Raw genomic sequence first — 24,502 nt, 5'->3', positions numbered from 1 at the left:
TCTAGACTTTGAGAGTCTATCAGATTTTCCTGCTGCCATTTCTCCTTTCAAAACCCTCATTACTCATGTCGCCCGCACTTGAAAGTTTGATGGTGTCTTTTACTCTTTCTTACCGCTTAAGTATAAGCCGTCATCACTTAGCAATGTTTTGTTTTGTTTATACCATTGTAAAATTGGAGCAAGACAGAAAGAGACTGCTTGAATATCTTTCCAAATGTAACTTTGTATGACACTGCCAGACTGGAACATACACAACCGAATCTTTTGGTTTTTAAAGGAATTATTAGGCCGGGGCTGGGCGCAGTGGCTCATGCCTGTAATTCCTGCACTTTGGGAGGCCGAGACGGGCAGATCACGAGGTCAGGAGATCGAGACCATCCTGGCTGACACGGTGAAACCCCGTCTCCGCTAAAAATACAAAAAATTAGCCAAGCATGGTGGCGGGCACCTGTAGTCCCAGCTACTCGGAGGCTGAGGCAGGAAAATGGCGTCAACCCGGGAGGTGGAGCTTGCAGTGAGCCAAGATCGCGCCACCGTACTCCAGCCTAGGTGACAAACAGAGACTCCGTCTCAAAAAAAAAAAAAAGAAAAGAAAAGAAAACAAATTATTATAGCAGTGGACTTTATATAACTTGTCCTCCAAGATTAAAAAAAAAAAAACTCTTAAGAAGGCTGCTTGGTATGTTGCCAAAAGTCTTCCTCACTTGGTAGGGGAAAGAATATTATCTCCAGTGTCAACTACCATAATACACATTACCTAAATAAAGAGATGGATTTTCTATTAGCAATTTTCTGTTAACGATTTGGCATTCATTAGTTCATCGGATTAAACAGCTAAACCTTGGAAGATAGAAAAAAAAAACTTGCTTCCCAGCCTCCCACTTGGCCTCCCTCCAAGCAATCTTCTTTGACTATGACACTAGGGATATGAAGTATTTAAAATGCAAAGCTAATCAAGTTACTTCTCCATGTAAAATCATTCAACATTTCTTGTTATATATTTCTTATTATTTCTAAGCAGTTGTTAGTGATTTGGCTCCAACTCACTTTTTTCAGCCTCTCGCATCCTTGGCCTCCTCCAAGAGCACCGTTGTACCGTCATTCTGTGGTGATCCTGCTCTTTCTTGCACATGCTGGAAAGTCTCTCTGATTGTCACCCAATAATTTTCTTACTTATCTTCAAGCAACTTAAGCTGTGCCTCCTCTCTAAAGCTTATACCAGTTATAAAAATTTAGTTTATTTATTTATTTAAGAATAATTTCTACCGGTAGTCACTCTAGGGGCTGGGGATGCTACTGCGATTAATGTAGCTCAAGTTCTGATTCTTAAGAAGATTATAGACTAGCACAGGGGAAAAAAGCTGGAAGGGTGACTTTTCATGGACTAAATATGTAAAAATAAGTAAATTATAATCAGTAAACAAGATAATTTCCTATAGTGCTATACAAAATAACAAGAAACAAGCAGCCCAGCAAAGTGGCTCATGTCTGTAATCCAGAACTTTGAGTGCTCAAGGTGGGAGGCCAGAAGTTTGAGACCAGCCTGGGCAACACAGTGAGACCCTGCTCTACAAAAAATAAAGAAAATTAGCTGAGGCTGCTGTGAGCTGTGATTGCTGTACCGCACTTGAGCCTGGGTGACCGCGTGAAATGCTATCTCAAAGAAAAACCAAATACATTAAAAAATGGCAACAAAATAGAGAGAAACTAGGCGAAGGTTAAGAATGATAGGTAGAATAACCAGCCCCCAAAAGTCCACATCCTAACCCCAGAAACCTGTGAATATATTCCCTTATATGGCAAAAAGGATTTTGCCAATGTGATTAAAGTGAAGAAGCTTAAAATGGGCAGATAATGCTAGATTATTCAGGTGAATTTAACCTAAGCACAAGTCCTTTAAAATGGAAAACTTTTCCCAGCTTTCATCAGAGAGAGAGGAGTGGGGAGAGAAAGAGAGAATGATGGTGATGGAAGAGGCAGAGAAGATGGTGGGAAGGGGCCACAAGCCAAGGAATGCAGTGTCTTAGAAATGTCACCCCAAAATATGCCTCCTTGTTATAAAAATTATTGCTGAGCTAAAGGCAATTAAGAAGCAGCAGTGGAGGAATTCTCTTCTCTCTTTTCTCTCCTTTACTTTATCCTGTTTTTTCTCTATAGATTTATTGTTCTTTGTTAAACATGCCAAATAAGCCAGAGTTCTAAGCCACTGCCTTGAATTACAGTAGTTTCTCCTTATCCACAGTTTTGCTTTTCATAGTTTCAGTTACCTACTGTCAACTGCGATTAAAAAATAGCTGCGTATAGACCAGGCGTGGTGGCTCATGCCTGTAATCCCGACACTTTGGGAGGCTGAGGTTGGCAGATCACTTAAGGCCAGGGTTTCCAGACCAGTCTGGCCAACATGGTGAAATCCTGCCTCAACTAAAAACACAAAAATTAGCCGGGTGTGGTGGTGTGTGCCTGTAATCTCAGCTACTCAGGCGGCTGAGATAGGAGAATCACTTGAACCTGGGACGCAGAGATTGCAGTAAGCCGAGATTGTGCCGTTGAACTCCAGCCTGAGCAACAGGGTGGTACTCTGTCTCAAAAAAAAAAAAAAAAAAAAAGCTGAGTGTGGTCACCGTGTTAGCCGGATGGTCTCGATCTCCTGACCTCGTGATCCACCCGTCTCGGCCTCCCAAAGTGCTGGGATTACAGGCTTGAGCCACTGCGCCCGGCAGTCTCAAGTAGTTCTTTATAGCAGTGTGAGAATGCACTAATACAGTAGGGTTCAGTACTATCCACGTTTGAGGCATCTAGAAGGGGTCTTGGAACATATCACTTGCAGATAAGAAAGGACCACTATACCTTTCTTTCATTGAGGTTTGTCCTGTGTGACATGTACTGTATTTTAAAATAAACTGTTTTTCTCTTGATGATGTCTCTTTTGTTATAAGGGTCTGTCCCAACTACAAACATTTGAGGGATGAAGAAAATCATATTTTCTTCCTGACACTGAAAAAGGCAAGGAAACTGATTTCTCTCAAGATTGTCTAGAAAGAAACACAGTCTCACTGACACCTTGATCCTAACCCAGTGAGGCTAATGTCAGCCTTATAACCTAAAGGTCTATATAATTATAAATTAAGGGCCAGGCATGGTGGCTCATGCTTATAATCCTAGCACTTTGGGAGATCGAGGTGGAGGACTGCTTGAAGCCAGGAGTTCAAGACAAACCTGGCCAACATTGCAAGACTGCGTCTCTAAAAAAAAAAAAAAAGTTTTAAAAAAGGACTATAAACTCAAGTTGTTGTGGGCCACTGAACTTGTGGTAATTTGTTACAGCAGCAAGAATAAAGTGATAGAGCAAGCTACTTAATACCAGATAGTAAGGATGCTATCCGTGAAGAGGAATACTTGAGCTGAGACCTGGAGAGAAATCAACCTTTTAAATTTCACAGGGAAGAAGAGTCCAGGAAGAGGGAAGCGTCAGTTGCTGACAGTGGAGTACCCTTGACGTGCTGTAAAATCATACTGGAGGCCAGTGCTCTGGAACATGTCAGTGAGTGAGAGAGAGGGGAGAAGAGTGCAGGACGAGATCAGAGCTCCAGGCAGGCATCCAGCCATCGAGAACCCTTTGCGGACAGGACTTCTGTTGTGGTACTTTACCTCGTCATAGTGTGCACAGACAGTAGCCCCTCACGTCACTGCACATCTGGAGATCCTTACCAGCAGGGACTGGTCTCATTCATTTTTGACGCCCTGCACCAAGTTCTGTAGTGCCTCAAACATAGCAAGCCCACAAATGTAGAACTGGTGCGGACGATGTGTGAGATTCTTTAGAAAAACAGAACATGTGTGAGATTCTTTAGAAAAACAGAACAACAGCAAGACTAATCTTGGTTGCTTTGGGATTATTGACCACTGGGAACTCCTTGAATTTTAAAATGTAAAGATTTCATCATTCGGGTAATTATTTTATGGCACATTAAGGGGAAATGATCTGTGATAGTATGTGAATCAGAGAAGTTCAGGTGATCAAAAAAATTGTTAGCCATGAGTGTGGTGGCTCCTGCTCGTAATACCAGGGCTTTGGGAGGCCAAGGAAGGGGGATCCCCTGAGCTCAGGAGTCTGAGACCAGTCTGGGCAACATAGCGAGACCTTGTCTCTACAAAATAGAAATAAAAAAATTAGGTGGGTGTGGTGGCATGCAACTGTAGTCCTAGCTACACAGAAAGCTGAGGTGGGAGGGTAGCTTGAGCCCAGGAGTTTGAGGCTTGTGGTGAGCCACGATCACACTACTGCTCTCCAGCCTGGGTGATGGGGTGAGACCCTGTTTCTAAAAAAATTCCAAAAATTAAAAAAAAATTTAAAAAATTTGTTAACTGGGGTCCCCAGTAGGAATTTCCTCAACACTGCTACCATAATCAGGTATAGTTGTAACTTTAACAATAGCAACCCTTAGGTGTTTATAAGATCTAAACAGGCTTCTGCCTCCAGAGGCTACATTCTTAAATACCAGGCTATACCCCCTCCATATTCTTTCCCCAAGGGGCACAACCCAAAGTTAAACATTAAAACTCTCAGGAAAAATGCCAGAGAATTCCTGTCTGGTCTTTAAAGGTAGTTAAAAGTTCAACTATACTACAGGTCAGGATACTTTTTTCTCTGTATAGTTACTGCCTGGATTAGAGATCACCAGAATACCTCTTCAAAAGTATACTTTCGATGGGGCAAAATAATGGAGTTAAGAAGACATATCTTTCCTCAATTTGTCTGTTAAAAAATAACTAGCTTGTTTTCTATTGTTATGATCAGACAGAGAAAGTGCAGCTGCTTTTGTCACTGATGGATGGAGTAAAACATTTTAAATCTAAATAATTTATTTCATTTTTACATTTGAACTGCCTTCTAAGACAGTTCCAATTTGTGATGTAATCTCCAAATATTTATTTTTTGTCTCTAATTTGAAGTAGTCCAGCACTATCTCTGATTTAGATGAGTAGTTTGTATATTTAACCAGTCAATGCTAAATTACTTTCAATAAAATTCATTCAGACCGCCACTGTCATTGAAGATAACAGTGTGAGATATATATATTTTCCGCCTGATTCAATTGCCTGAGATATTTGAGATCAATCTGAGGAAAGTAAATGGAATAAGTAAAATCCACACAAGAAATTAAATACCTTCATTTTTAATTTGTTATGTGTACAGTGGTTCTCATCCATTAGTTATTCTATTTAAATTATAATGAATTGGCACAAAAATGGATATCTTTTGAGACTGGCTCTGCTGTGTGGATGAAACTGAAGAAGCGGAAATGAAAAAATACTGTTGAGTTCTTATTCAGTTCTCTTACTGACTCACTGGACAGCAATGAGGATAAATTACATCACATCGTATTTGTTTGTCCTGTCACTGACATAAAAAGTAAGAGCAAAATCTTGTGACTATGACTTTCTGATAGGCATCATTCTCATCAGTACCCATTTATTCATCAAACACTTACCGCACACCAGACATTATCCTAGATATTGTTGGAGTTACAAATATAAATCTTAATTAAATCCTAACCTTAAAACCGTTCCTTGCTATCCACAGAGGGTTGGTTCCAGGACCGCCCCCTCACCAACAGATACCAAAATCTGCAGATGTTCAAGTCCCTTATATAAAATGGCATAGTATTTTCATACAATGTATGCACATCCTCCTGTATACTTTAAATCATCTCTAGATTACTTATAATACCTAATACAATGGAAATGCTATGTAAATAGGTGTTATAGGGTACAGCTTTTAACATTTGTATTATTTTTAGTTGTCTTATTGTTATTTTTTATTGTTCATTTTTTCAAATATTTTTGATCCACAGCTGGTTGAATTGGTGGATGTAGAACCTACCAATATGGAAGGCCAACTGCACTGCAGTACTATAATGGTATACTTTTTTTTTTTTTTTTTTGAAATGGAGTCTCACTCTGTCACCCAGGCTGGAGGCAGTGGCGTGATCTTGGCTCACTGCAAGCTCTGCCTCCAGGGTTCATGCTGTTCTCCTGCCTCAGCCTCCTGATAATGGTATACTTACATACAACAGTGATACTGATGAATGTAGGTAAGTGTACTATAAACTGCTATAAATAAAAGTTGTAGTTATAGCCATTTTATATGCTATAATTACATATGCATATGTTACTCTTCTGCATTCTTTGAAACCTAAATCTAAATCCACCTCCTCAGTGAAACCTTCCCTGAATCCCCCAGGCTGAGTAAGTTGTCTATCCTCTGTGTACATATAAATTTGTAATTTGAATCAATGTAGCTTTCCTCTGTATAAATGCAGTGGATGTTTTTCTCTCTTACTAAATTCGAAGCTCTATGGAGAAGAAACTGTGTCTCAGTCCTCTTTGTACCTTCACCATGCCTAGGCCAAGGAAAGATGGCAGTTGTGTTTGTTAAGTGAGTGAATACATGAATCAATAAATCATACGCGGTAGAAAGAGTATTTGAGGGGAGTAGACGAAATAATTTAAAAAGGCCAAGTTTGGGGGAGCTTTGAGTTATGGATAACAGAATTCTGGAATACATTGTGATTGCGAAAAACCAAAAAGAGCATAGACTTTTATGTGACCTTAGGAAAGCTAATAGTAATACCTAACTTTTATTGTGTGCTTAGTCCTATGCCAGGCCAGGCACTGTTCTACCTCATCTTATTTATTCCTCACAATAAGTAGATCCAATTATTCCCAAATTACTAAAGAGGAAGCTGAGCACAGAGAGGTGTCAATAAGACTCCACAGCCAGCCAAAGTGAGCCATGATTGGAGTCTAGACATCTCTTTTTGAGAAAGAGTCTCACTCTATCGCCCAGGCTGGAGTGCAGTGGTGCTCTCTCAGCTCACTGCAACCACCACCTCCCAGGTTCAAGAGATTCTCATGCCTCAACCACCCAAGTAGCTGGAATTACAGGTGCAGTCCACCATGTCTGGCTCATTTTTTTTTTTTTTTCATTTTTAGTAGAGATGGGGTTTCACCATGTTGGCCATGCTGGTCTCGAACTCCTGGCCTCAAGTGATCCACCCACCTTGGCCTCTGAAAGTGCTGGGATTACAAGAGTGAGCCACAGTGCCTGGCCAGAAGTCTAGACATTCTTAATTGCTGTTACAGAGCTGCCTCTAGTTAGCACTATCTAGACAATTTAAACCTTAATTTTCATTGCCCTAAAATGGGATCTGTAGGACCTACCTTATCAGATTGTTATAATTCAATAAGGTAAAGGATATAACGGTTTAGTATCGTGCACAGCAAAATATATATCTCAATAAATGTTTACTTCCTTTTTTTAATCAGTTGAAGGTTTTGAAAAATGGTTGAATAGGATCCATAACAAGATTAGCACCATGCCTTTCATATCATCAAAGGAAGACTTGGAATTGTTTCCCTGGACTAATATAGCATTGAAATGTCCACTGGGAAAGCATGTGAATCAGCATTACAGGAATTATAACAGGTGGGATGTCCAAGAGACATAAAAATGGTCAGCCTGATCCTTGGCATATATGTTGACTGGTTCTATAGAAAATGCAGGAAAGCTTAGGCAGAATATTGCTTGTGTAGAGTCAGACCGGTGAGCCTCGAATTTGGACAGAAGCCTCTGGGAGTCTGGATTTAGTAGGATTATCCATACCAGTCATTTCCAGTTACATAGTGGGCCCCTATACGAAGCAGGTGAAGAAGGCAAACCAACAGAGTTCCCTTTAAACTTCACAATGAAAACCTGCTTCAGAAGAATTCAGAGTCACCACAGTATTTACGTTTGTAATCCTCCAGTAGAATATGTAAACGTAGTCAAATATTATTCTGAATGCTTCTGTGAGGGTATTTTTGGATAAGATTTACATTAAATTGGTTGGCTTTGGGTTAAGGAGATTATCCTGTATAATATGAATGAGTCTTATTTAATCAGTTGAAGTCTTGGAAGGAACAAAAGACTGACCTATCATAAGGAAGGGGGAATTCTGCCAGCAGACTGCGTTGGGTGTTAAATGCAGCGTGGGCTCTTCCCCGGCCTAAAGCCTGCCTGCCCACCCTGAAGACTTTGGACTTGTCTGCCTCCATAATCACATGAGTCAATCCCTAAAATCAATCTCGTTCTCTTTACAGTCAGTCCTCTATTTACTATGGTTCAACTTAAAATTTTTCAGCTTAATTATGGTGTGGAAGTGATACATATTCAATAGAGACCCTACTTTGAATTTTGAATTTAGATCTTTTCCCAGGCTAGCAATATGTGGTACAGAACTCTCTCCCGATGCCGGGTAGCAGCAGCCAGCCATGGTTCCCAATCAGCCACACAAACACAGCACTCTGTAGTAGACTGTGTTGCCAGATGATTTTGCCCAACTGTAAGCCCAGGTACGTGTTCTGAGTATGTTTAAGTATGTTTAGTACATTTTCACACTGCAATAAGGAGACTGGATAATTTATAAAGAAAAGAGGTTTAATTGACTCACTTCCACAGGCTGTACAGAAGGCATGACTGGGAAGTTCTCAGGAAACTTACAATCATGGCGGAAGGGTGAAGAGGAAGCAAGCAAATCTTCACACGGTGGCAGGAGACAGCGAGCTAAGGAGAGGTGCTACATGCTTTTAAATAACCAGATCTTGTGAGAACTCTGTCACAAGACAGCACTAGGGAAATAGTGCTAAATCATTAGAAACCACCCCCATGATCGCCGCACCTCCCACTAGGCCCTGCCACCAACACTGAGAATTACAATTTTCTGTTTTTTTTTTGAGATGGAGTTTCGCTCTTGTTGCCCAGGCTGGAGTGCAATGGCACAACCTCGGCTCACCGCAACCTCCGCCTTCCAGGTTCAAGCAATTCTTCTGCCTCAGCCTCCCAAGTAGCTGGGATTACAGGCATGTGCCACCACGCCTGGCTAATTTTGTATTTTTAGTAGAGACAGGGTTTCTCCATGTTGGTCAGGCTGCTCTCGAACTCCCGACCTCAGGTGATCTGCCTGTCTCAGCCTCCCAAAGTGCTGGGATTACAGGCGTGCACCACTGTGCCCAGCCATGGGAATAACAATGTAACATAAGATTTGGGTGGGAACACAGAGCCAAACCATATCAGTGGGCTAGGCAAAGCTATGAGGTTGGGTAGGTTAGGTGTATTAAATGCACTTTTGACTTATGATATTTTCAGCATGTGATGGGTTTATTGGGATGTAACTCCATCGTAAGTTCAGGAATATCTCTATGTATACATATCCTATTGGTTCTGTTTCTCTGGAGAACCCTAATACACAGGCATTCTCAATTTTTTATTAAATAATTAAATGAAACTTTGTGTTAGTAAAATGTATATTATTGTTAAAACACTGAAGATATATTTATGTACAATCTCAAACTTATTTCCCACTGCAAAACCAAATGATTCATCGTCTTTGTTTTGTTTGTTCAGATGTAATTTAAAAATCTGTTTATATTTATTGGAAATGGATAGGAGTTAACTTAATAAGTTATAAATTAGCCTTAAATTTCTCACTGAAAACACCTCTAGGCCGTAGGATGGGAAATGTGGAATGCTGAGCAGCTGTCACTGTCCTTTTGGAGAAGAAATTGCTGAGGCCAAAGTCCTTCCAGTACAGCTTCTTGGCATTTCATTTTTCTGATTTACTCAAAAGTGCTTAAGATTGTTTTAAGACCACATAAGATCAACTAAGGTCTTAGGGAAATGTTTCCATTTACCTTAAACGTTCAAAATAAATTGTTATAGAGAACAACTGAAGTAGAGAATAGAGAATGGAGATAAATAGACTCCTGAAGACAAAAATTCCATTTACCTGTGATTTTGGGGTGGGGGGGCAATCTGGGCAATTAGTTATATCATCTCAGTGCTTCCCAAACTGAGGTGGTAATCCATGAATATAAGGAAAGTTACAGGATAAATGCAGTCCACTTTTCCCTATGGCCAATTTTTCAGTTTTATTTGAAAAAATTATAAAATATGCCTGGTCGGTGAGTCAAAACTGTTATTTCATATTAAAACAAACATCAATACCTTATGGAACAGAATGCAAAACTTACAAATATTTTACAAAACTTCGAAGGAAGTTTGCACTTACAAGTGAATGACTTCATTAAGTTCCTAGCCACTATCTACTGTGTTATATAAGTTAAGGCTGTATTCTCCACTCAGCAGTACATCTTTGATGAAAAACATTTCAAAATCATGGTTTTAAAATAGACTGACTTAAGAAGGTGACAAGCACTGAAGAAGAGAGAAGATCAGCTCCATTTGAGAGCTCCCTGCCCCTCTTTGAATTAAAAAACTCTCTCAGAGAAGAGGCAATAGAGAGTAAAAACTATGAACAGAGTGGTTTAATGAGACTACTTTTTTTTGGTTTGTTTTCGCTTTCCTTTTCCCATAAATGCCATCTTTTTGGTAAATGTTATTACTACAGCCTTTTTTTTTTAAGTTCTTTTTTTGAGAACTACCATTTATTGAGAATGTCCTATTCCAGGTTTCTACATCGGCTTTCATAATTACTCTTTTCAACAACTTTGAGGCAGACATAAGAAATAATGTAGTAAACAGCATGGATATACCCTCAGGTCTCCAAAACCCATGGTTTTGGCGCAATGCCATTCCAACTTCCCCCATCTTCATCCTCCTGCTTTAACCAGGAAAACATATTTACTGGGCAACAGACGTGTCAAAGGTGAAGGTATTCACATCCAAATAATACTGTGCTGTTGTTTTCAAAGCAATCCACATTTCACGAGCCTGCAAGAAAAGGAAACACAAGTCATGATCTCTGAATGTGTAGAACATATCTTGTATCAGTTATTCTGATTATCATACAGCTATTCCTAAAAGATGAGAAAAATATCATGGAAGATTTATACCGATAGACTTTGGTTTTCATACTTTTAATAATCTGTTTATTTCAATGCTCAGATATTTTACAGGACTTGTGGGGCCACAGTATAAATCAATGTGGTAGAGTCTTGCTACATTACATAGTGTCTGTCGGTTGGTACAAAACTGGTCTACAAGTAGAGGCAGGAGTGTACCTGAAAATGCCAACATTCTATAAAGAAGACACAGTCTACCAGCCTACTTAATTACTTAATTGACCAAATAAACAAATGTCTTGTTTTAATAATGCTAAATAATGCCTATTGGACAAAAACAGCCATAAAACTAGATGCATTATTCAGTTAGTGGTTTTCATCAGCAAGTGCAAAACAAGCAGATCCTGGTAGACCAGTTAAGACCCAGTTATGTGGAGTAAGGACAGGATCAAGGTCCCATGAAAACAAGGACATTCAACTTTTTATGGCTTTATATAGTCCTCATGCCTGATGATAATCAGAGCCTGTGATATGTGGAAAGAGAGAAAGAATAAGTGAAGGAATTAATTCATTCATTATATAGCTTTGTTTCCTAAATTGCTAAATTGTAAGAGGGAGATCATGAATAATTGAAATCCTCAGATAATTCAGCAATTTCATTTGGCCTGGAGTTTTAATGTCTTCTTCTACCAGAAAAGTAAACATAGAATAAAAAAGGCCAATGCAAGTTTCTTCTTTGTTTTTTTTTCAGCAAGAATGCAAATGAATAGGAAAATGTACAAAAGGCAAGCAAATGGAGGAACAACATTAAAGCCTTGAATAATTATCACAGAGGATATTTAGCTACTGAACAACTGAAAGTGAACTAAAGTCTGACCACTATCCATTCATCCATCTACACAAACATGTAATAATTTATTAAGCTTTGACTATATAACAATCTTTTTGCTAGTTTCCGAGAATAATTACCTTGAAGGATAAGATACAGACCCTACCTTTATAGTCCAGGTAGGTAGGCTGGGTACACAAAACAAGTAATTCCAATTGACATTTTGAGAGCTATTTACTTTTGAAAGAGCATACAAAAAGGGAGAGAAGGAAAGACAAATGTCACCCTGAGAAGAAGGGAAAGGCTTCAGAGGGGAGGGGACATTTGAGTTTAGTCTTTAAGCAAGAGGCAGAGTTTACCAGGCAAAAACCACTTCATGGGGAGGAAAAAGTAGATGCAGCTCAGTGTCCAGAGAAGAAAAATCAGGGATAGGCTAGTCGTGTGTTAATTAGTGGTCAGCTAATGGAATTACCATTTAAAAAGATAAATGGTGAAGGACCATTTGTTTCTAACATAAATACCTGATTAGCCAGTGTGTTTCCCCACACATCTGAACTGTGATCTGGGTCCCAGTAATCCTGCAAATTTACATGTCTTTTGAGACGTAGGAACTGGTTTGCTGGGTCCTCCAACAAAAATGGCGCTCCCAACGCTCCTGCAATTTAGAGTCCAAGAGCACAGCATCTTTTAGAGCAATAGTTTACATCTCAATGTTTCCTCTTCAAGAGACCCAGCTGTGATCTTTGGTCAGCTGGGGGACTGAGGAGGAAACTCGGGAAAAGCTAAGCTCTGAGTGAGACTGCTACTCCTTGGCCCTTTGTCACCACTGTAAGCTAACCACTCAATTTGACCTGCATTTAGTTCATCTTGAAAGCCAGTGCTCTGTGGTGGATGGAGCAGGATTTCAGAGCTTCCTTTCATGCCTGGGGGCCTGCAGACCCGGATTCAAGTTCCAGCCCTATCACTTTTCTGGCAGTTACTTGATTTCTTCACACTTTAGTTTTCTTGCATGTTAAGGGGTATAATAATACACACACACTTGCGTAAGGGCTGGATAAATTGATGACTATAAACCATCTGGCTCAAACTAGGCAGTCAACAATCTTATTCTTGCTTTCCTAGCCCTCCAAAATAGAGCTGATCTTTCTGTTTGAACTAGGCTGCCCCCAAACCTGACACTGTGGTTTAAATTGTTGGCATTGATCGATTCACCATCAAATTGAACTGCCTTATATTTTCCAACTCCTTCCTACTCCAGGATTAAGAAGAAAAAAGAGATGATAAGTTTTAAAAATCCAGACTTTTTAAAGATCTTGAAATTTTAACAATCTGTGTTGTATTTTCATTCTCAAGTAAAACACAATTGCATTCAGAATTATAACTTGAATCAATATAAAGGAAGAACACATTTTCTCCCGACCTATAGGTGACAACAATACAGTCTGTTCATTGTGATAAAGAAGCATTTATTACAACATCTAATTGTGAGTAATGTTACATTAGGCACTTAACAACCTCATTATTAGCAGTCCTCTATTGACCAACCTTCTGTATGAACCTAGGTTATAGCAAGCTATACAGTATAAAAATTCCCCTCTGTAGGGCTTTCTGTTTAGTTGGGATCCAGGGTCAAAGATAAAAACAAAGCGAGGCAACACAGGATTTGGTTGCACTAAAGGAATTTAGGAGAAGGTGTTATTGAGCACTAAGACACTGGGGTACAAGTAGGCATTTTCATGGTCAAGGGAGTTGTTTCACTTGCTCCTTGAAGGAAAAATTGGATTTAGCAGGATGGGAGAAGGGGAAACAGTTTTTAAAAAATTTAAGCCAGAGGAATGCTGTGTTTCACCATCTCAAAACAATAGTTAGAGGTGGCTAGATAGAAGAGTTTTATATTTAAAAAAAATTAGTTAACATTTAAACTTAGGAGATATTAGTGACAGACGCCAGAAGTAATACTGTTCTGCTGCTAGGTAATCCAATTTAGTATAATCCAACCAGCAAGTCTGTGGAAACCATCTTTTAAGGTGGCTCTCAAAGATTACTACTTCTTGTTATTCATATTCTTGTGTAGTAGTCCCCTCTTTCATTTAATAGGGCTGACGTATGTAACCATAGGCTATTGTGGAATGACTGTGTGCAATTTTTGTGGCTAGGAAATAAAAGATGTTACAGCTTCAGCCTAGCCCCTCTTTTGGACCACTTGCTCTAAGAAAAGTCAGCTGCCATGTTGTGAGGGCACTCAAGCACCCCTGAGGGGGAAGACCACATGACAAGGAAATGATGCCTCCCACCAATAGCCAGATAAGTGAGCCATCTCGGAACCTGATGTTTTTGCTCTAGTCAAACCTTCAGACGGTTGCAGCCCCCACTGACATCTCTACTGCATCATCATAATAACTCCAGAGCCACAACCACTGAGCTAAGCCACTCCCAAATTCATGACCCTGCAACTGCAATAATATGTTAGTTGTTTGAAGCTGTTAAGGTTTTGGAAAAAGTAGTTATGCAGTAGTAGATAACTTATAGAATGCATTATATGCACTTACTGATGTCAAGGTAAATAGCTAATCACAAGGGTTGAGACTAAGTTGAGGCATGTGAGACATCTAGCATAGGGTACAAAACACAAGGAACTCACTTTCAGGGTCATACAAATTTTGTACCATAAGTTCCTCACTTCTCTCACCCTAGTCCCTGCTCTGATTATCATCATTGCATGGAAAGATAAACAAAAATAACTCTTGCTAATCACTACTTCATGCAAAGGTAAGACAATAAATAACCCTTACTATTAAAGAATTCACATTATAGTCAGAGTTCATACATAATTAAAAGAAGACATACTGTGATGAGACCATCCATAGTTGGAGCAATTTTGATACTGTCATGGAGACCTCACAGAGAAATTCGTTTTGAGTTGGGCTTCAAAAATTTGTTACGTTTCAACAATGAGGATGAAGGGAGTGGAAGCAAAGTGCATGTATTCCAGGCTGAAGAAAACTGGAGAGTTAAGGAATGGAGGAGCAAAGGAAGATTCAGGGTCGGTGACTTTCATTTTGCCAATATGATTGAAAGGTAGGGTTGTGGTGTAGATGTGGTCAGAGATAACATTGGAAAGGTAAGTTGGAGCTTGATTCTGAATGATTTTAACTGTCATACCAAGGAGTTTGGGCTTTAATGTAAATAATTAATAATCATTTCTGAATAAGGAAATGAGAGGAAGGACCAGATTTACTTTTTAAAAAAATTGTTTGTATTATGGTAAAACATACATAACATAAAACATACCACTTGAACCAGTTCTGCGTGTACAATTCAGTGGTATTAAGTACATTTACAATGTTTTGTAACCATCACCACTATCCATCTCCAGGACTATTTCATTGCTCCAAACAGAAACTCTTGCTCTTTAAACAACTCCCCATTGACCCCTCCCCAACCCCTGGTAACTACTGTTTTACTTTCTTTTCCTATGAATTTGCCTGTTCTAGGCATCACATGTAAGTGGAATCACAGAGTATTTGTTCTTTTCCATCTGGCTTATTTCACATAGCATAATACCATCAAAGTTTTTCCACATTGTGATGTCAGCATTTCACTCCTTTTTAAGACTAAATAATACTTTATGTATTTAGTATATATGTATATATACCACATTTTGTTATTCATTCACAGATTTACCCTGAAAGATCCTTTTGTCAGTGGTGTAAGGACAGACAGTAAAAGGAAGAGAAGAGTGAGGGACACAAGATCAGAGGCTATTCTATAGTCCAGATGAGAGATAAGAAGGGCCTGAATCTGGTGAACGTGGGATGGGAAGACAGGATTGATTTGATGAAGACAGGAGGAAGGAACTCGTATTCATTTGGGCTGACCAGGGTGGACAAACCAGCTTTGATTTTTTGCTTTTAGATGAAATGCACTAATGGGTCACTTTTCAGATTTCTGATCATTCTCTTTGAAGAAAAGGTGTTAGTTACAGTGTTACATATTTTATGTTATTATTCTGTTAATAAATAGGTGTTTTTTTCAAAACAAAATTAGTGGCTATGCAAAATAGATCCAATTCCATCAATAAACAATAAATAGTGCTAAGTAAATGATGCTTAGGATATACAGTGAATCTGTAGTAATTGCTTAAGATAGTGTTGCTTGGAATTATCTAAAAGTAAAACCAGAATTCCGTACCACAGTCATCTTGGTGCATTATACAATCACTAAGAAAAAAAACGCTGTTGCATAAATCTTGGCAGAGAAGCATGCTTTAAATATATACTATAGCTATTTTAAGCTCTAATAATTCTGTCTTTTGTAAGTCTTTTACCTTTTTGCTCATGGAAAATGTTTTACCAACACAATCTCCTTCTCCTCCCTAGGACAAACCACCTACCTCAGCATTATAAGCCCAACAGGCATCCAATAAATCTTAATTGATGATGATGATGATAACATCACCCATGAGAGAGACAGAAAGTAGTATTTATTATCCTACTTTGCAAATTGAGAAAATTGACATGCAGAGATGAAATGACTCACTCAAGGTCATATAGTAAGTCAGTGGCAGAGCTGGAAATAAAAATGCAAGTAATATAGAAGGGCAGGCTATTATCCTCTCTGCTTGAGAAATTTCTCCTCCCTTTTTCATTCTGCCTGATCAACCTTGAAAGTTAGTGAGAGCAAGACCAGGGTTTTGCATTTGTGAACCTATATAATATTGCTGGGGTTTGAAAACTGAACCCTGAGTTTTATTGCTTTGTTGACTTTTAAATGAGTGTGTTTTTTTTAAATGTAGGCAATATCAACCAGGTTAATGCCTTTCTTAAACTTCATGATCATCAGCTATGAAAAATATCTTTCTCTCTTTCTTTACAACTCCCTATACATGCCCCTTTTTTCACCTACATCATAGTCAGCTTTAATAGGATCTGTAAATGTTTTGTCTAAACATTTCTCAAATATCCTCTGCAGAAAATTCTGTACAGTAGAAGCAAGGCAAACACTTCAGAGTATAAAGCAAACACTATTTGGGATCACAGCTCTCCCTACACAAGTCAAGAAGGATCAGAGACCCAGAGTCTTTTCTTGGCCTCGCCAGTGACCAGCTAGGTCATTGAGCCACTTCTTATTCCTGCACTTCCATTTTTTGTTCTGTGAAACAAGTCTGGATTATACAACCACTAAGGTCTCTTCCAGCTCTAATATTTTGATCTGGAATGTATTAATAACAAATAGGTCATTAATCAAAAACTACTTTCTATGCATGGTATCGTGTTATCGGAAGCACAGAGAATATGCTAAGTGGGCACAGTTCCTACTACTTTCAAGGAACTTACTGAAAAATTTAGCGCTGCCACAGTCAGAAATAAGTGAAAGAGAGGTCAAAGTAGACTTACCCAATAATTAAAGCAAAACAGATAAAAATGTATTCATATTATGAACAAAGTGGGGAGTGCCCATCACAGGCTAATGAGCAGTATGAGAATAATGAAAACTGCATCATTAGAAATGAAAGTCTCTATGTTACTAGCACCCATGGAAAACTGAAAAAAACTCTTTAAACATAACGATGGGGAAAAGACAATATTCTATACACATAACCTTGAAATGATACTTGTGGTAGGAACCTATATATCTAAAAGATCAGAAAGTCTAAGGTAAAATAAGATACAGAATTAAAGGGCAGAGTCTGGTGGCAGATGTCTGTTTTCCCTGATGTAGAGGAAGCTCATTTAGGGTAAGCCCAGACCCCTCTTCACCCCTATGTGTGCCCTGCTCCTGGGAAGGGGCAGTGCCTCAGTTAATTTGTAAATCCAAGAAGTATAACTTGACCATGCCCAGCTCAGCTCTTTCTTCTGCTCTTGAGAGTAAACTGCCCTCCTAGGACATGCTTCCTGTTCTGGTTCTGCAACCTGCAATCGGTTGTAAATTTGCCAAATTTGGGGGTCCAATCATCAGGCCCTTTATGTACTTATCCTAAGCTACATTTTCCAAATTAGCCCTTCTCAGGAATAAAGGAAATCGATTGCCTTCCATAATCATATTTCTTTATTTCTCAACTTGATCAAAACTGGACGAAGAAGAAAGGTGCTATTTGTTGGAGGGAGATGAAGAAAGAGTAGCTTAGAGAACCCAATAATCTGTTGCTCAAAGCCTCACTAAAAAAGGAGGGAAAAAAACCCCAAACAAACAGAGCACATGCCAGGGCGCTCTTGTCATTCCCAGATAGGCACAACTGAATTATTTCCCACATGTAACCTTAAATGTCTTTATGTTTTTGAAATAAATGCAATGAGATTCAGTGGCGTCAGAAGACATAAAATATCTGGGCAGATTCATAGGATAGGTCTACTGCTAGCTATTTCCCTTAGGGTCTAGGTAATACTGATATCCGGGTTATTACCTGATACCTGGTACTAGAAATGGAGAGTAAGCAGTGCAGACTTGCTTAAAGTTCAAAGATATTTACATATGGGATGATGAAAGGAAAGCACTTAGCACTCAGTATAAGTACACAATAATATTTACTGTTTACTATTTTTATTGAACAGCTGAGTCTCAGTCCTTGCCTTTAAAATATTTATTTTTTAAGAAAACATGAAATAACTGCCCAGAAAATTATGGACACACACCAATTAAGTACTGAAATAAAGTGTAAATGGTCACTAGGAATAAAGTACAGAAGAGGATCTGGAAAAAAGGATATATAAACGTCTTAGTAATAGTGTAAAAATTTCAAAGATTTCTGTAAATGGAGGAATTATGATTTTGTGAGAGACTAAAATATTGACGTTTCGGTTCATATTTTCTAAAATTTGAATATTCTCTTTGGTAAGTAGTTTTTTTTTTTTTTTTTTTGAGATGGCGTCTTGCTTTGTTGCCCAGGCTGGAGTGCAGTGGCACCATCTTGGCTCACCGTAACCTCTGCCTCTGGGGTTGAAGTGATTCTTGTGCCTTAGCCTCCTGAGTAGCTGGGAGTACATGCATAGACCACCATGCCTGGCTAATTTTTGTATTTTCAGTAGAGACGGGGTTTGCCATACTGGCCAGGCTGGTCTCGAACTCCTGACCTCAAGTGATCTGCCTGCCTTGGCCTCCCAAAGTGCTAGGATTACAGGTGTGAGCCACTGCTCCCCACCAGGTAAGTAATTTTTACACACAATGGCATAGCTATTTTATTTATTTCCCCATTACAGTTGGCCACTGACCCAAGAATGTATAGTGGAAGACAGAAGAGTTGTGTTTAGTAGAATGTATTCTCTCACTTTGCTTGAACTTGAATAAAAATTGATGAGAAAAGGAGAGAGAGAGACAGATAATGGAAGAGAAGCAATTTGGGTTATGAGAGAAAAACGTGAAGAAAAAGAGAATAGAAGGAAAGAGATGGAGAGAGAAATCAAGAAAAAAAATCAAAGGAAAGAGAGAAAAATGAAAGGGGTTTACAAAAGACAAAAAGTGAAAAGCCACAGGGCAGATAAGGAAGTGACACAACAGAAGGCAAAGAGGATGAAAGGAAACTGGAAAAAACGGAGAGGGGTGCTGAACTGCGGACCAGTTCTCATATTCCAGTGTCCTGTTCAGAGGTCTAACAGGGGCCGGGCAGGGTGGCTCACACCTGTAATCCCAGCACCTTGGGAGGCCGAGGTGGGTGGAATACATAAGGTCAGGAGTTTGAGACCAGAATGGGCAACATAGTGAAACCCCATCTCTACTAAAAATACAAAAATTAGCCGGGCATGGCGGCACACGCCTGTAATCCCAGCTACTCCGGAGGCTGAGCCAGGAGAATCGTTTGAACCTGGGAGGTGGAGGTTGCAGTGAGCTGAGATCGCACTACTCTACTCTAACCTGGGTGACAGAGAGTGACTCCGTCTCAAAAAACAAAAACAGAAACAAAACAAACTAACAACAACAAAGAACAAAGGTATAACAGGATGCTTTCTAACTGACCTTTTAACTCAGTAACTTCCACTTTACTGGCATTACAATTGCTGACATGTTGAGTATTTTGAAAAGTGAACAGGAAGTGGTGTCACTTGGGTTTAACTTAAATCTGTTCTAACCTGCTCTCAACACGCATGCACAATATTGGCACTCACTCTTACAGCCACATAATTTCCTTGGACGTGTCTTTGGAGCTGGTGGTTCTTTTATTACTTATAATCTTGTAGACATGGACATTCATAACTCACGAAAGGCAGCATTGCATTTGGTTCAATAGTGACTCTTTCTGGGTCACTGCCTGTATGTGTTGATGGGATCCCCATCTCCAGTGCCATGACAGATGATGCCACATGTGTAGCAAAACAGTTTTTCTACAGCACCCAGACTGCTCAATGAATCTAGTCATAAGCAATGACACCGAGACAACCAAGTATAAAGGGGTGCCCGGAGAACCTCGGACCGCTCTGCTCACTGGGAGAAGGGGTGGAGCCACAGAAGTTCAGAATGTTTGCAGCGGGAGGGTCCTGGTCCTTCCTGTTCCTGCGTGGGAACCTGGGATTCAATCTGTGATACGAGGGCCTGTTAACAGGAACCCATCTCCCACTTTGCTGTGTAGTTTTACTATTTTCCCTTTCGCCTGATAAATTCCATCTCCCTCACCCTTCAAAGTGTCTGCGAACCTAATCCTTCCTGGTCATCTGACAAGAACCTGGATTTTCCTACAACAACATTTTTTTTCCAACCAAATTATTTTCCAGTTTATTCTTATTATGTATTTTCTTGAGAGCATCAATCAATCATAAGCCCAAGTGAGTAGGTAAAATTAAGAACAAATTCTTTTAAAATAAACCAAAACTGTGTCAGAGAATACAGAACTCTAAAGAATTGGAGGGCTGCAGGGATGACTGAAAAGGGCTAGTCTTCCTATGGTAGAGAAGAAAGCAAAAAGAAAGGGATTGGGGATGCTGGCAGGGTTGTGTGTTAGAATATGTGAGCTTAAAAGCTCTTGTCAAAGAACAAAGCAAATAAAAAATCTTTCAAGACAAACTGGCATTGGTTACTAACTGTGGAGTGAAAAGTAAGAGCTGGAACTACGAGAGGAAAAACAGACTAAAGGCAGCTTACTGTTCTCCCTGTCTAAAACCAGAAGACATACTTGCACTTTATGGACAGATCTGATTGCAGGCCAACAACATGGGCATGGACCCCCAAATCATTTCATGTGTGGGTCAACTCCAGCTGCCAAATACAATCAGGGTTTCATGATTGCTGAGGGAAAATAAATCTATTTTTCATTTTAGCAGAACAATGAAAGAAATCCCTTAAAAAATACACAAACGAGAAACAACAAAAAACACCAATATAATTCTTAATAGTGTTCAAGAGTTGGTTCACTTAGAAAAACACTTTTCAAAGATGTCTGTTTTCCATATTTCCTCTGCATGTGATATAAAGCTGTCTGGTTTTAATAAATGCCCTGTTGCTACTCTTCACCATTAGTACAACTAGGAACTGTCATTGAAAGTCATTAGTGGTGTCCTGGTTCTGCTCAATTTTGTCAGGTAAGCTCACCCAGCTTCTTAACTCCTGGTCGTTTCTTGTGGAAGCAATGGCTACGATACTGCCTCCACCACTTTTTCCAGAGGAGGTCTTGCTCTGTGAGCTGCTGCTAGCCCATGTCAGGCACTGCAGTGCCAGAGGGGAGAGTTTGTGTAGCAGAAAGAAGAGTTTTGTTCTCATAAGTAGTAAATGTAGGATTTGGACATGAATGCAGTGTCTATCATTGATTGACGTGCAGCTTGGTCACTTGAATTCCCTAAGCCCTCAGTTCCCTCTTTTCGTAAAATGAGGAGCATAGCAGCTATTAATATTTTCAGAGTGGTCATGAGAATGGACTAAGATAGCCTATGCAAAGCCCCTGACACATAAAAGGAATTTAAATTAGTAGCATTAATATTTGCTGATTTCATTATAGAAGAAGGCAATTTTTTTTTCTTTAACTCTCCTTCATTTCTGAAAGGAGGCAATTCTTGACCTAAATGTTATATGCTTATTTTTTAAATCAAGTCACAACACTTCAACTTCTAATTCTCTGACCAGAGAATCAGCTCCAATGTGTATAAGTTACTGTTTTGAAAATAATCAATAAAATAACTTGGCAACTCTGCCCATAAATTTAATTACTTGAATAAGGCCTTTCATTGTTTTTGGCCTCAGCATTCCCATCAGGAAAATGGACAATAAGACCTTTTCCCTACCTCCCTTAAATAAAATTCTAAAGAAAAGTAATTTGTTGGACAACTAAGCTATAATAGAGAAAACTTAAAAAAAAGAAAAGAAACTTTAAAAAAAAATGATGGTTTTCTTATAAGCAAAGGCCTTCAGAGAAGTACAGATGAATAGGCTGTATTCTTAAAAGAAAATGTGGAGGAAAAGAAGCAAAGAAAGTTCATTCAAGCTATTACTTTCTTCTCTAGAGCTATATGATGTAGAAACTGTCAGCTAAACCAATTACTGTAATGAATGAATCCGCTTCTGAAGACGTCCGTCTCCTCAATCTGTAAGCAGCGAAGGCTTCCTTCCTGAGATCTGAAGGGCTAACCCAGCAGTGTATATGCACCTCTGTCCTTAGTTTCTAGTTCTCAACTTGTTATTTCATAAACTTCAACTAGATAACAAAAAATGATTATTTTTTTAGAGTCAAGTCAATCAAGCCAGTTGTCTTTATAGGTAGACACATCTATATCTCAGTTGGAGTTGAAGTAAACTCAAACTTGTTTCTTAAGACAGTCTTTGAAGCCTCTTTAAAAATTTGCCGAACAATTTCCTTTGTCAGATGTTTTTGACCCTGCAGCATTCATAGGTGAATGTGGACCAGCCGGCATTGCTTTAGCCTTGCAGGCATCCACCACCATTATCCCCTCTCAAGTCAACTGCATGGATCAGTGGTCGAAGCAAAGCGTGACACTGGTGAGTTATAAACAGCCCATGACTTTAAATTACAATGTGCTCTGAGACACTCACTCAAACTGAGCCAGCCTCACTTTCTTCATCTGGCGATGTGGGCTGTAATTATGTATGATTGTATATGCCTTGGTTATAACTGCTTATAATAACTTGGCTAAAAATGTTTAAATCACAGATTTAAACATGACCGAACAGCAAATTGCAATATTGATGATTAAAACTCATTATTAAAATTATTTCTATGCTTAGGAATTGAAGGCTTATTATATATATACACATAAATACATCTATCTATCTATGTGTGGGAAGGGCTTCAGGAAAAATATAATTTTTGTGTATGAGTCTCAAGCTTTTCACAGAAGCAAAAGTTTATTCTAATGTAAGCATCTGCATCAGAAATATTTATAAATTATAGAGATTTAACCATGAAGATAATTTATATCTTTGTAAGTATTTTCAGTTTTTGTTACAAGCAAAACAAATGACCTCTCAGTTCAATTTTGATAGAAGCCACTGAGTTACTGGGTCAATTTGGCAGCAAATCGCCTGCCCTCTGGTGCCTTCCTTGATCTGCCTTTAAAGCACCACTTTGAGCTACAGCTTGCCCTAAAGGTTAATTAATTCATGTTCCCAAAGTACTTTGAGGTCTTCACATAACGGTACTATGTAAGTATTATAGTTCTGAAAGATATTTTAAAATTTTCTTTGTTCAAGGACACAACAGCACTTCTTTTGAGGCAGCAATTAGACTTCTTAGCAACAGTATCATGTTAATATATAATTAGAAATAAAATGATCACACACACACAGTTAACATTAACATGTTCAAAACCACAGCATTCTACAATAGTTTGGTTTCCACAGTGCTGTAGAATAGGCCTATGGATAAAAACGTGTTTGTTCATTTCTTTAAAAAGACAAAAGGCATTATCAATCTGATGGTTGTAGGAGACATGATAAATAAAAAAGAAATAGGTTCTTACCGATAAGCAATGTTGAACACAGGGCTACTTGAAGCATTTTATAGGCCATGATCCTGTTTTGGAAAAAAAATAAAATAAAATTATTTACTTTAATTTAGCTGAAAAAAGCTTCATGGTGTATCAGGTACTTTTCAGAAGTATAAAGCAGTTGTTGCATACCTGGAAGCCCTGTGAGCTGAGACACAGTCAGAGAGACGCCCTCGTCTGAGATGGCTTTTTTATATACCTCTTGCCTTTTTACCCTTTGGACTTTTTGAACTGGCTTTTTACAGGCTGTTCTTATGTGGGTAATTTATTTATTTACTAATTTTACCATCTACATGGATTAATGTAACGTTAAAAAAGTTAGAAAAACTGGATCACTCACGTATTGCTGGTGGAAATGTAAAATTGTCCAGTCACTTTGTAAAACAGTTTGGTAGTTTCTTAAAAATTCAAATTTGCAATTACTGTCCAAACCAGCAATTGCACTAGTGGGCATTTGTTTCAGAGAAATAAAAACTTACGTTAAAAAAAATCTGTACAAGAATGTTCGTAACAGCTTTATTAGCAATAGGCAAAGACTAAAAACAAGCCAGATGTCATTCAACAGCTGAATGTTAAAACGTGATATATCTATACCATGGATCACTACCAGCAGTAATAATAATAACTATCAAAAATAATAATTATTGGCTGGGTGTGGTGGCTCACACCTATAATCTCAGCATTTTGGGAGGCTGAGGTGGATCACCTGAGGTCAGGAGTTCGAGACCAGCCTGGCCAACATGGTGAAACCTGGTCTCTACTAAAAATACAAAAATTAGCCGGACGTGGTGGCACGTGCCTGTAGTCCCAGCTACTTGGGAGGCTGAGGCTGGAGAACAGCTTGAATCCGGGAGGCAGAAGTTGCAGTGAGCCAAGATCATGCCACTGCACTCCAGCCTGGTTGACAGAG

At 39.0% G+C, this 24,502-nt stretch overlaps 1 long non-coding RNA gene across 1 annotated transcript; it reads right to left on the bottom strand.

Moving 5' to 3' along the window:
• Nucleotides 1–10,466: 10,466 nt before the first annotated feature.
• On the bottom strand, nt 10,467–23,751 carry LOC105505062. Its single transcript, XR_001000692.1, has 3 exons — nt 23,725–23,751; nt 23,566–23,618; nt 10,467–12,326 (listed from the first exon to the last, which is right to left on the bottom strand). It is a non-coding gene; the product is annotated as an uncharacterized LOC105505062 (long non-coding RNA).
• Between the last annotated feature and the right edge of the window lie 751 nt (nt 23,752–24,502).

The sequence above is a fragment of the Colobus angolensis genome, unplaced genomic scaffold (genome assembly GCF_000951035.1).
Source record: "Colobus angolensis palliatus isolate OR3802 unplaced genomic scaffold, Cang.pa_1.0 Scaffold98, whole genome shotgun sequence".
NCBI classification, from domain to species: Eukaryota; Metazoa; Chordata; class Mammalia; order Primates; family Cercopithecidae; genus Colobus; species Colobus angolensis.
The sequence above is the reverse complement of the archived record's forward strand: the minus strand, read 5'-3'. Positions and strand labels throughout refer to the sequence as shown.